General features: G+C 33.4%; 1 protein-coding gene across 1 annotated transcript in view; it reads left to right on the top strand.

Annotated features, from left to right (window-relative positions):
- IL1RAPL1 (interleukin 1 receptor accessory protein like 1) overlaps nucleotides 1-13,205 on the top strand; it is a gene marked incomplete at both ends in the record, with an annotated part of 1,105,883 nt that overhangs the window by 799,808 nt on the left and 292,870 nt on the right. The gene's annotated exons all lie outside the window — the stretch shown is intronic.

Below are 13,205 nucleotides of genomic sequence, written 5' to 3' on the forward strand. Positions count from 1 at the left end.
AAGTTTTTTAAAGTAACTAAAGCATAACCCATTATCCATAAAAATGTACTTTGTAATGAACAGTTTTTAGTGCAAATCTTTAAAACAGAAGCACACAATTACTGCCTTTTAAAACAGCATACATGGAATACAATTAAATCTTTCTTTGACCAATCATTCCACAAATGTTTTTTGAACATCTGCTATATTTTACCTATTTTAAAAAATACTAAAAATATTAGGGAAATGAAAGTTAAAAGTTTCAAAGTAAAAAAAAAAAATAGCATTCTCAGTCTCAATGGGAAGTCACATTTATAGAAGGAAAAGTTGCAACCCAACTTCTCAAAGGCTAGACAGGGGTATAAGGAGGTTGTGTTTAGGTAGCCCAGCAGGTGTCAGAAAGTTTATCTAAAAAAATGCCATCTATGGAATTATGGAAGGGTGGGGTAAGATTTAAGGAGTGATTTAGTATTCTAGGAGCAAAGGAAGGACATTTGTAAACAATACCAAGAGAATGCTGAACTGGAGAACTGGTAAAATATTCCCTGTGCTTGATGTGAATGGAACACCTTGAGGATAATTCCAGACTTGAAAGAAACATGAAAAAAAACACATTGGATCATGTTACTTCCTTGTTAGCAAATCTTCAATGACCCACTCTTAGTTACTGAGTAAAAATCTTAGCTTGATAAAATTGAAGAAATGTGAGTAAGCCCAGCAGAGAGGAGTGAAGTCACATGCTTCACAAGCAGTAGACCATATTTTCATAATGAGTCATGAAAAAATCATTAAAGCCTGATCCAGATTAGCAGAATCTCCAAGGTATTTTACAGATTCATAAATAATAATAAATGTCCAATATTTTAAGCTACTAAGTTTTGGGGTATTTTGTAACTCAGAAATACTTACATGATGAATTCCATTAGCATTTTGTATTCATTTTTTTCTAAAGTAAAAATGTTTTTTCTCTATTTATTATAAACAGAAATGTGAAGATATAATAGAAACAAATTTTGCTGAGCAAATAGAGCTGTGGTATTGCTTTGAGCTGGCATAGATGCAATTCAGTTTATTTTCCTTTCTTGTTATAAACTTGGCTCTAAATTTACATTTTACACTTCAGTATAAAAACATATGTACATGTAGATGTATAGATCTATGAACCATATATAACACTAAAACAAATACCAAACACTGATGTTTTCATATACAACTCATTTTTTAAATAACTACTTTTATTATGAACAATTTTAAGCAAAATAGAAAACGTGTGAGAGTAGTATCCTTAAACCCAATGTACCCCCCTTTCCTAGCTTTAGTGATTCTCAATATGTTGTGAAAATTGTTTGTTACTTGCTGATTTGTGTGTGTGTTTGTTTTCTTTTGATGATATGAGTGGTAGTCAATGCAACTCAGAGCAAATTTGCAGCTAGTTCCTGCATTGTTTAAAAAAAAAATGCTTAAAATGACTAACCTCTGTTTGTTGCCAAGTAACTCTTGGGTGTGTGCTGATAGTAAATGTAATATAACAGCATTTGCAGCATAATCAGATCTGAATAGCAAGTTTTATTTAAAGGGTGCCTGATTTTATTGCTCATAGGCATATTTTTCTTTCTTTTGCTTCTGGGGTTGCGTTTTTGTTGGTTTGTTTTTTGTTTGTTTTTGTGCTTTGCATTTTTCCTTGGTAGTAATCATGTTTTTAATGACTTCCGATGGACTTCTTTTTATGAAACAATACAAAACAACCATTGGAACTCTTTATTAAGCTCCTAGACTAGGTTGAAGGGCTTGAAATCCTACTTGGTGGGAGATTATTTGCTAAGCCATTTTTATTAAAAATGACTTCTCTGACAGTGTTAGATGAATGATGACAATTAATGGGACAACATGAGGGAGGTCGAGACAAATAAGTTCTAGCTGTTCTATTAGTAAAAAAAAAAATAGATGTGTGTAAAATTAGGGGTCCCTTTACCACTGACCCATGATAAAATAAAAATATATTTTTTCTTCTGTCTCATTTGAAAGGAAGAGTGAAAGAAAAGGAGGTATGGATGGATGAAAGGAGGATAGAAAGAAGGAGGGGAGAGAAGAAGGAATGAGAATAAAAAGGAAGGGAAGGGGGCTAATTATTTGGAGGTATATTTCTTTAAGTAGTAAAATCACCAAATATCCTGGTCAGCCTGCACTTTAGTGCACAATATTATACTATTATAATGGTATTTCATGGTTCTGAATATACAGAGGTTAGCTTAGATTCATAGAATATCATAATAACCTATGCTATTGCCTCGTAGAGGTCAAGAAAGTTAAAGCAAGGGCAAAAGTTGGAATTGTAAATATTCAACAAATTGTCATTATTTTCCCTAAAGAAGCTTGCGGATCTTTAGTGAAATTTGGTATCTCAAGAGGAATGCCATGCAACAGTAGAATAAATTGGTTAAATTTATGTTCCCAAATTTTATGCAAAAATGAAGTTGTTTTCCTAACATTTGGGCTGCTATAAAATATTATTCTGAAGAACATTTCTAACACTATGCATAATTAATATAAATTTTAAAATTTTTGTTTATATTTATAAACCTTGAGGTTTAATGGAGAGCTTGTTTATTAAGGTTTATTTTCTTTTGGTAACAGTGTTAATGGGATTTCTGGAATGCCTTTTTTTCTTTTGGGTCCAGAATCAAACTGTATGTCATCACCAAGTTCTATAAGCATTAAAAGATTCTGTTTATAAGAGCCCATGACAGACATAATCTTCTCATACAGTGTTTTCAAGAAAGCAGAATAAAACTTATTTAAATCCCATAGTAAAATTTTTATTATTGTTAAAATTACTTTAGTTCTAAAGAGCTCTGTTAAATTTACATGGCATTTTCCACCCCTATTTTCAAACTCCATCAAAATCATTTCCCACCTGTATGACTCATATCATCAAAGACTTGAGGGAAATCAAGGTGTCTGCTAAGCACCATATTAGAAGACACAAATGATGAAAACCATCCACAGAAATGGAAAACATGTGACTATTGAAATGAGACGAGGTAGGTTCAAATCCTGACTTTTGTCCTCATTTTGTAGAAGTTTCTGTTTATTTGTAGCAAAATAATGGTCAAATTAAATAGTGTCACCACACAACCTAGGTAATAAGTTTTAATTTTTCTTTTACACATGTTTATTTGAGATGTTTTATTCATGTTGTTATATCTTACAAGCCTTAATTTTTTACTGTGAGTCCCAGCTAACAACACATCTTCTTAATGTTTTGTCAATAAAATAAAGTACAGAATGCTATATGGATATTTAATGATAAATTATTGAGATTTTTACATGTGTTACTTTGTTTTTAATTCTTGACCAGGTCCACTGAATATGGTTTTCTAAATAAATTTCTAAATAATTTTTGAACAAATTGTTTTTAGTTTACCTTCTTTTGCTTTTTTGGGTGTGTGTGTGTGTGTGTGTGTGTGTGTGTGTGTTTTCATTGACTGCAAATAACTTTCATACTAAGGATTAATAATATTTGGAAACTTTTGCTGTGAAATAATTCTATAAAATTTCAAAAGCTAAGTATTTAAAGATATATTAGAATTATTTCTGAATTTCTGGAATGCTTCTATTCTGTGTTGGATAATCAATGTCATGTCTTTAGAGAAGAGCCACTTGATTTTTAGCTGATAAGTGGTAAAGAAGTGACTTTTGTGGTGGTTATTGTTCCTATGAGGATATGGAAGAGGAAAGAGTAGATTACTGATTCTTTAAACTAATTCTTGGTCAATGCTTCTCACTTGTTGTATTGTATCTTTCCCCTATGCCATGTCATTCCTGACCTTTCTGAATACTAAGCCTCTGCAGTGTTTCAAACACCCTTCATGTCTATGGTCCACCACCTGTTTCATCAGTCTCTACATTTTATACAGCTTTATATTTATAAGACAATGTAAGTCTTTTGCACAATTCATGTTTGAAATATAGGCAATAAAATCACATTTAACATAGGGTTATCATAGGGCAAGGCTTTTCAATCTCAGCAATATTGATCATTATATACATCAGGGATCAGGGGCCAGATTATTCTTGTGGGAGGGTTTCCCATGCATTACAATATATTTAGCAGCATCCATTTTTAACTAACACCACACACTGTGACAACCCCAGTTGAGAACCACTATTGTAGAGCCATATTGGTGAGTAATCATTTAAGATTCTATATTAAGGAATATAAAAAGCTTTTACAGAAATACAACTATAAATAAACCAATTCAATATAAAATGAATGAACATTAAATTATAGTATACTACACAATGGAAATTTGATGTCGTTATGAACTCCCATTACTTGAATCAAATGTATGGAAGATGATATGTCATGAGCTTTGTAAAGTTTTGAACAACCAATAAAAAAAAAAAAATTGATGTCGTGTTTTGTTATCTCAAGCCAAAAAGGGAACTTAAAATGTTCTGATTCACATGGTAACATGGTGATATTTTGTCTATTTCACAATTTTCTCTTAAAAGCATTTTTAAATGAGTTGAATTTTATCTTTTTTTTTTCATTTCTAGAAGGCCTTTTATCTGCTAGTCGAAAAAGAAAATGATATGCTATGATAATTTTGCATACTTTCTCGCTGCTAAAAAAGAGATACTTTCCCTTATAGGACACATAATTTCTTGGAATTGACTATTGTCCCTAGAAAATAATTAGTGGCTGTTAATTTTTTTCTTGCCTATCAACAGAAGTGAAAACAGTAGTTGGCATGTTCACCTACTTGATTATAGCTGTTACATCAATCAGCATTTTTTCCTAGGATTTATCATAATTTCTCTCAATAATTATATATTGTTTCCTTTTTCTCATCATTTTTAAACTTTCACTTTCAGCACAGACACACATTTATTTTAAATGGTTAAAATCAGACATGCAATCAGTTAGAATTCATTCCCATCATATTTATGCAAAATCCACTGCAGCATTTTTTAAAATGAAATTTAAAATATTAAAACAACTTTATTCTACATCTACTCATGGTCTTCACTATTTATTCTCCATGTTTCTCTCAACTAATTTGATCAGAATTAGGGTTTATTGGGTGATTGAATGAGTTTGGCAATCTGCTGTGAATCTAATAAGTCAAGCAGGTATGCAGATAAAGGAATATTGAGCTTAGGACAGAAATTGAGAAGATGAAAAATGAATAAGGACTCTGAACCCTAACATTAGCTCCATATTAACTAATTTTACATTTGATATTGAGTAAATCTTTTTGAAACCAATGAATATGATATTTTCCTTGTTTATTATTCCTTAGGAGCTTATCACCATATTAGAAAGTGATTACATATAAATTCCATCACTTTTATATTAGAACAGTACTTCATAATAATTGTTAAAGGAGGAAAAAACTGAATTAAACATGATGATATTCAATTTGCCAGTCAAATATGTTCACATTACAGTGAACAAAAGGAATACTTGAGGATTTTCATAATATCTTGGATAAGCATGTCTCTGATTCTATTAGTCAAGAAAAAAGTTTGGGGATATACATTTTATTAGAAATTATGTTAAAGCAAAGAATAGTTGAGATTAGCCAAATTGTATATTGTAATAAATGAATATGACATTAACCTAAAATATGAAACTTTTAAAGGCCATTTTCTCAAACTTTTGGAGGCTCAGTATTCCAAAAAGCAAACTAATGATCAATGGTAAAATTGGTCTTTCTGAATAAAGGGAGGTGACTTAACTGTATAAAAATATATCTCCTGGTATCTACTTGTCCATAAACCCATACCTTTTATAGTACCTTCCAATATCATTAAATGGTGTTACCATCCACATGTTTACTCAAGCTCATAACTGTGTATCTCCCTTAACTCATGAATATTCATTAACATTCCACATCTAGTCCATCAGTAAATCTGTTATCTCTACTTATCAAATAGTAGTAGATGCTTACTGGATAAAATACTTACTACCACTTCTACCACCAATACCACGTTACCATCATCTCTTCGTGGATTTCTTCAATGTCTGCCTTCCTGCCTTCCTGTCTTCACTGCACATCACTACTTCCTTAGCACTCCGTCCTCCAAGGTGACTCAAATAACAAGGTGCCAGAGATACTGGACTTAAATTATTCCAGGGGCTCTCTTCTTTACAAAATCCTTAAAAGAAGTCCCATAGTTTTTAGAATAAAAGCCAAGTCTTTTCCATGTTCTATAAGGCCATGTGTGCATTGGCCCATGGATGTCTCTGAACTGTTTGTCTTCTTCTCTTACATGAATATGGTAACAATGGACTTCTTTACTATCCCCCAAACATGCCGAACATATTCCCATCTTGGAAACTTTGCACTCACTATTCCCTCTGCTGGACATACACTTCTTCCAGAAATTCACATGGATCATTTCTTATGCTTCATATGATCTGAACACAATTTCCTGGCAGTCCTCTCTAAAATCACACCTGCATTAGTCTTTCTTTAGCTGCTTCATTTTTATGGTATTTTTAATCACCTGATATTATGTTATATATGTATTTATGTATGTGTCTATTTTATATCTTAATTTCTGGAATACTTGCTCTGTGAAAGCAGAAATCTTCTCTCTCTTTGCCCTAGTGACTAGAACAGAGATATGCTTTAGCATATTTGTCAAATGAATGAAATTAATAAATAAACATTTTGCTTTATTTTCATTACCAGCAGTATTTATCCAATTAAATGAATAAAATATTAAGTATCAAACCCAGTCATATGGATTTCTTGATTTTCTTCAATACATGTATTTTGGGAAATGCATTAACAATTATGCCCTTTGACATTACTCTTAAATCTATGTTATCTTGTATATGTCTTTAGTTTATTCATTAAGTGCTCTCCCTGCACCTTTCTGCCTAGTTGTTTTGACACTCTTTGAGGCTTCTGAGGTCCATGACTATTGTGAGTCACTACAATTATTTTTACCAAATAGGAGAGATTTTTCCAACTTCAAAGCATTAGAGATAAGTGAAAAATAAAGTACCCTTTTTCCCCTAAATGGATTCATCTTGGATCCATTAATATTTTCTCCTACAAGGACCATTCATCTTGGTCCATTACTTTCTTCTACAAGGACCATGATATTGTGTCTACATGCTACAACACTCATAAGATCTATGCTCTACTGTTAGAAACTAATTTTAAAACATTCCACGCCAAAGAAAGCAGAACTGAAATCACACACTGAGTCATTCAGAGGTTGAAGCTCTTTGGGAGATCCAAGTTCCCTTCATTTTCTGGGAAAACAGGCAATTGTTTGTCAGTTCTTTTAAGTTTAAAAGAAAGAAGGCACAAGTGACCCTTTGTAAAATGAAGTGAGTCAGTGGAATTGCCACAAAGCATGTTTTATTGTCAGCTGTGTAAATCTGTGGATATTATTTTGTGACCAGTTTTAGTTGGTGGATTTAAATGGGGTTAGAAATTACCCCTGAGTGTAAGACTCACCACAATGTATGATAAATAAGCTCTCATTTATGAACATCTCTATGAATGACTCATCCTTTTATTTCTAATTTAATACATACTATTTTTAGTCACTTGACAAATGCTCTTAAAATTGAATCATGGAAGTATTTGTAATTATATAGATTATAAGCTCTGTGAAGTCTTACAACCTTTAAAATTTTTGTTTTGTTTGAGTCCTTTGCAATCCCAGTATATTGTCTGGTATACTTAAATTTACTCAATTTTTAAAAATTGTATTCTTGTGGAACAATCCCCCTATTATAAAAACTAATGCGGGAAATATTAGTGATTCTTCAATTCAGGGTCTAAATCCCTTTAAACCTCAGTTTACCTCAGGTTAAACATTGAATTCATTATTTCACAAATAGTAAACATGTTCTTACCAAGGTACATTGAATGCTACATTTAGCATATGCTAAATGTTATTGTCCCAAACTTCAGTAGAAATCACCAGACAGATTTATTTTTCATCTACTGTATGCTGGTATTTTATCCATTACTTTATTAAAGCCTCACACTGTTGAATCAATGTGGGAGAATATTTATGTCACATGTTACATATAAGAAGACTAAGAGGTATTAAATGACTCTTCCAACTTGCCAAACCAACTGAGTTAGAGATTATTAAATCCACATCTCCCTGAAAGCTAAGTTTTCGATCTCTCCTTATCTATCATAAAATTTCTAAGAAATAGACAAAGAAACTATTTAAAATACATCAGAAAAATATGATTTTGAAAGAACAAATTTTGTCGTAGGATTAGTATACAGAAAATGCTGAGCATTCTCAATAGTGTTGGAGGGATGAATGTGGGAGGGGTCAAATTTAGCTTTTAAGGGTGATGAGTGATAAGCAGAGAAATGTGTGTTCACCTTAGATACCTCATATTTCTCTCCTCTTTGAGAACATTAGAAAGACTGAAAAAATCATGGTCTCTTTAACCCTACTTTTTTCTTTTTTGTTTTAAGAAGATGAGAACCTATTTCTTACTGTTATATAGATAAACTGTACAAGGAATGGGGGAAAGAGAGAGACTGCATCTCTTCATGAATAGTTAGGATATGTTAACATATATAAGGGATCAATCTTATAGACATCTATTCATGTATACTGACTGACTTCTAGATGTTTCTGTGACTGGCAGCTAGTAAGAAAAATGAATGTCCTTAAAATTCCCCCCTTCTCTTGTGCAGAAGGGTTTTGTCAATTGAGACTTATTAAAAACTCTGTAAGAGAGGCCTGTTATTATTTTAAATGACTATATCAGTTTTGATGATGCTAATAAGATGTTCTGAAAAATAAAATGAGGGCTTGAAAATACTTGGGTAGATACAAAGCTGTATTTAATGCAGAGTTAGTGAGAGAAATAGCTCCATTCTAATTGTGCTTTTTGTGGACAAAATATGATTATGGTTTAAAATCATTATGTGCTTCATGTCACTACTTGGACATTCTTGAGTTTTTTAGTGATTTCATTATCTTCATGTTTTAGTGAGAAAAATAAGTGTCCCCAAAAGACAAATTCTTTTCTTGACACAAACTGTCAGATGGTCTAGTTATGGTCTGTTGCTAATAACTTTGCTTTTTTAATTACAATTAATGTTTTTCATTTTCCTTCCAGTTCTACCTTTACAAATGCATAAAAATAAGGAATGTTTTTCTGTTTTCATGATTGTTCATTTTGATTGGTCATTATTATTCTTGCATTTGTTTTCCACTTCTGTCTCCTGTCAGTTCAAATCAACTAAAAATATTAAATACTGTAATGTTCCAAAAACATTCAAATAATGGATAATTCTGTGCATGCCCTTCCTTTGTGGCAGCAAAATTTGTCACCCTCAAATGACTGTGAAACTGAGCTACACCTTAGTCTTAGATATCACTTCCTTTCACAGTCATTTTGCCAGTGTGTCAAGTCAGTAGTTCATCCTTTGTGTTATCTGGGAGTTTCCTATCACTTTTATCAAAGAAAGGCAAATCATATGAGAAATGTACCAAACTGATATCCATCATAGCATAATAGGAATACATGACACTTATGGATGATGACAGATTGCATTGCAAGAGCTCTGCTCTAGGTTATGATGATTTAATTGCATATTTTTACTTTTTTAACAGAATGTACACACCTTGAAGGGAACTTTGTACAGGCCTATGCAGAAGTTGCTTGACAGAATTTTCAAAGTGCACATTATAAAGAATTGAGTGGAAACATCTAGCAAGGATTCTAGCTTGGATTTTCTTTGTTACCTTTTGCAAACTTTTTGATCTCTTTGAGCCTCAGATCCTTGGTCTCTTAAACAAAGGGATTTTTATCAGTTCAAATGTTTATTTTTATTATTAAGCCACAGATCACTGTGAAGTATAAGGACAAAAAACAGAGTCATTCCTAACCACCTATCACAGTGTCTGGAACATTATAGTGTTTAACATGTGTAAGTTGAATTGAATTGAATTTGGTCCATCAAAATTGTGGATGAAATATTGATGGATAGAGCACTACCTTTGTCAAAACAGAGCTACTTCTGTCAAATAGGAGTGGGTGACATCCCAAGGCTTGGAGACATGCCCAGTGGGTCAGTCCTTCTCTCCTTTTTTACTTTTTCTGCCCAGAGGTGCTCTGTGCAAATAACATGACTTTAGGAAACATAGTTTTAAAAATTTAAAATAACTTAACAAGCATTGAATTCTCTCTAGCCCCAATATCTTATGATTTCATGATCTAGACTTGAAGAATTCCTATGCTAACATGGAGTTTGTCAAATGACAGAATATGAAAATTCTTCAGGACATAACATTATGTCACAGAGTGGGTGGTAGGGTAGGGCAGAGAAACAAAAACCTATTTTACATTTCTGAACAAATGTGCTACATATGGATTATATTATCTTTCTATACAGATTTTGTTTCCCCTCACCACAGGCTAGTGTGGGAAGTGTTTGAGCATGGAACATTTTCTCAACTGCTTTTTAAAACAAACTGTCAAATTATCTACTAGTAACTACATAATCACAAGATTTTTAAACTAAGAAACTTATTAAAATAAACCAGTTATTTTGACATCATCATGGCTTGTGAAGTTCACTAAAATTCATTTGATAACCAGAGTTGAAGAAGTGTGATTTTTTAACCTATTAATGGTGAACTATTTTGACAACATTTAGTAAATAAGCTGATTGTTTTGTTAGTAAGAGAATCAAATCTTTTAAGATCACTTGAGGCATGAAATCAGAGTATTTAAGGTTACTCAGTGATGTTAAATTTTTGAGAATTTCAGAGCTATTAATCTCATCCTATTACCCAAACTTTCGTTTTTCACTTTTATTCCCACATTCTTCTTAAATAGTAATGAAGGCAAATAAATAGTGCATTCAATTAGTTATGAACACAGCAATTAGTCTAGATGAGGTTGGTCTCCCCAATAAAGACCCTTGTTTTAGTCAACTTTTATTCTCTGTTACCAAAATACTGACTAGGACAATGCAGAGGAAGACAATTTTATTTTAGCTCATAGTTTCAGAGATCCATGGTCAGCTGACTACATTGCTCAGAGATTCAGTCCATGGTCAGCTGACACCATTGCTCTGGGTCTGATGTGAGGCCCAACATCATGGCAGAAGGGCATGGTGGAGGAAAACAGCTCAGGACATGTCAACCAAGAAGCAGAGAGAAAGAGAGAGTTCCACTTACTAAGGACAAGATATAAAAGGCTATACCACCAGTGACCTTCTTCCTCTAGTCATACCCTATCTGCCTACAGTTACCACCCAATTAACCCATATCAGTGGATTAATCCACAGATTAGGCTATGACTCTCACAATCTAACCATTTCACCTCTGAACATTCTTGCATTTTCTCATACATAAGCTTTTAGTGGACACCTCATATCTAAACCATAATGATCCTAAAAACTCGTCACTGTTTTCCTAACTTGAGATGCACTATCCCTTTGCACTGACTTTGTTTTCTGTTAAAGAGACATGGAGGCAAACTGCTGAAGTAGTTTGAATTCTTGAATCCTCTGGTGATGAGTACATGTAGCCAACTCCTGGCAGTTCTGTCTAGATCCACCTTCTAATTATCAACCAAGCTGGCATGTTCTCCTGGCAAGGAGAAAAGAAAGTCTCAAAGCAAAAACATTTAGTTCAGTGACCCTTAATTGATCAATGTCTGTTTTTTATACAGAATAGAAGTTACAGTGACAGATTTCCAGGGACCTAGGCAATTCAGGGTCAGGGGCAGGAGGGGGAACTAATGAAGAACTATTTGTCTAAAGTCCAGAAAGTCTAGTTTACTAGGAATGAAGCATGCAATAGGATGCCCATCTTCCCAATGTATAGTAGCAAACTCTTAGACTTGTTGCTGATAAATGAAATTGATGAGAGCACAGAGCAGAAATGTGTGGAAGTTTCAAATCAAAGAAAGTATATCATGCAAATTAGCAATATACACACACTACAAAATGTAACAGATAATAGTAATACAGATTTAGACTAAAGGGAAAATACCATTTTAAAATATCCTCTTGGCATGAGTGTGCATGCTTGTGTTATGCTAGAATTCGGGACCCCCAAAAGACCACCAGAGACCAAGATCCATGTAAACAGCAAAGAGGTGTTTATTGCGAGCTAGCTCAGTCCTCTCGCGCATACACAGCAACTGGTGACGATGAGAGGCCCCTAGCCCAGGGTTTGCAGCAGTTTTATATATTCTTTGGAGAAGGCAGGGACTTCACATACATCATAGCATCTCTTAGCAAATCATCACACACCGCGGGAAAATCAAATAACAACTCTAAAACATGATTAGCACATTCACTGGCGGGAACAAGTTGGGTAGGAGTGATTGGTTACTACAAAAGGGGGATTCATTTGAACTCATTGGTTTAAGCCAAGAGGAGTGTATGTGCTGAACTACATGGTTTCCCAACATGTTATCAACCACCATAAACTACTGGGAGGGTCATCTGGCATCCCAGGTATTTCCCTGTCTCATGCTGATTGGTGGCTGCTAGGGGGTTGCTATGGATCCCCACCTAGCCTGAGTCAGGGACACCTGGCACAGCAGGTCTCTCCTGTTATTTGTAGATAAACAACTTAGCAGGATGAGAATGTGCCTAGGAGTGCTCTGTGGGTTTTTCCAAGGACAAAGTTGATGTCCCTTCCTTGGACAGGCTGTTCTCTGAGGTAGAGGCTGGTTTTTCATTTGTACTGACACTAATGTCACATTGCTAACCCATTTAGTGTATCTATATGTAGGAACACTTAATGCAATTGGTAGATTGTGTGTTTTGAGGTAATGTGATCCAGTATATGGAAAATATAAATGGAATTAAGAAGAATGACAAACCTCTATACTGAATAATGTTTTACTACATGCCACATACATATGTGTGTAGCTTTAATATTAAAAAATGGAGGGCATCCCTTTAAAACAAAAATAAGATATAAATATAAGATTTATCATGAAACAGTCTGATTTTTTTAAGAACTGACCAATCCTGATTCTGTAATTCAAAGGTGTCATGTGACTGTTGATCTGGAAATGTTATATTTTACTCTTGTATAATCTAATAGCTTTCCAGCTTGCCTGAAGGTACCACCTGCAATATGAAAGTCATTACTTGGTAGAGTGCTTTGACACTACTTTGAGAATGAAAAATCTTTGAGAAAATAAACTGTATGCTATCATTCAGTTCATGCAACATAACTATAAGTCT

This window comes from Spermophilus citellus, assembly GCF_964194105.1.
Source record: "Spermophilus citellus genome assembly, chromosome: X".
Classification (NCBI taxonomy): Eukaryota; Metazoa; Chordata; class Mammalia; order Rodentia; family Sciuridae; genus Spermophilus; species Spermophilus citellus.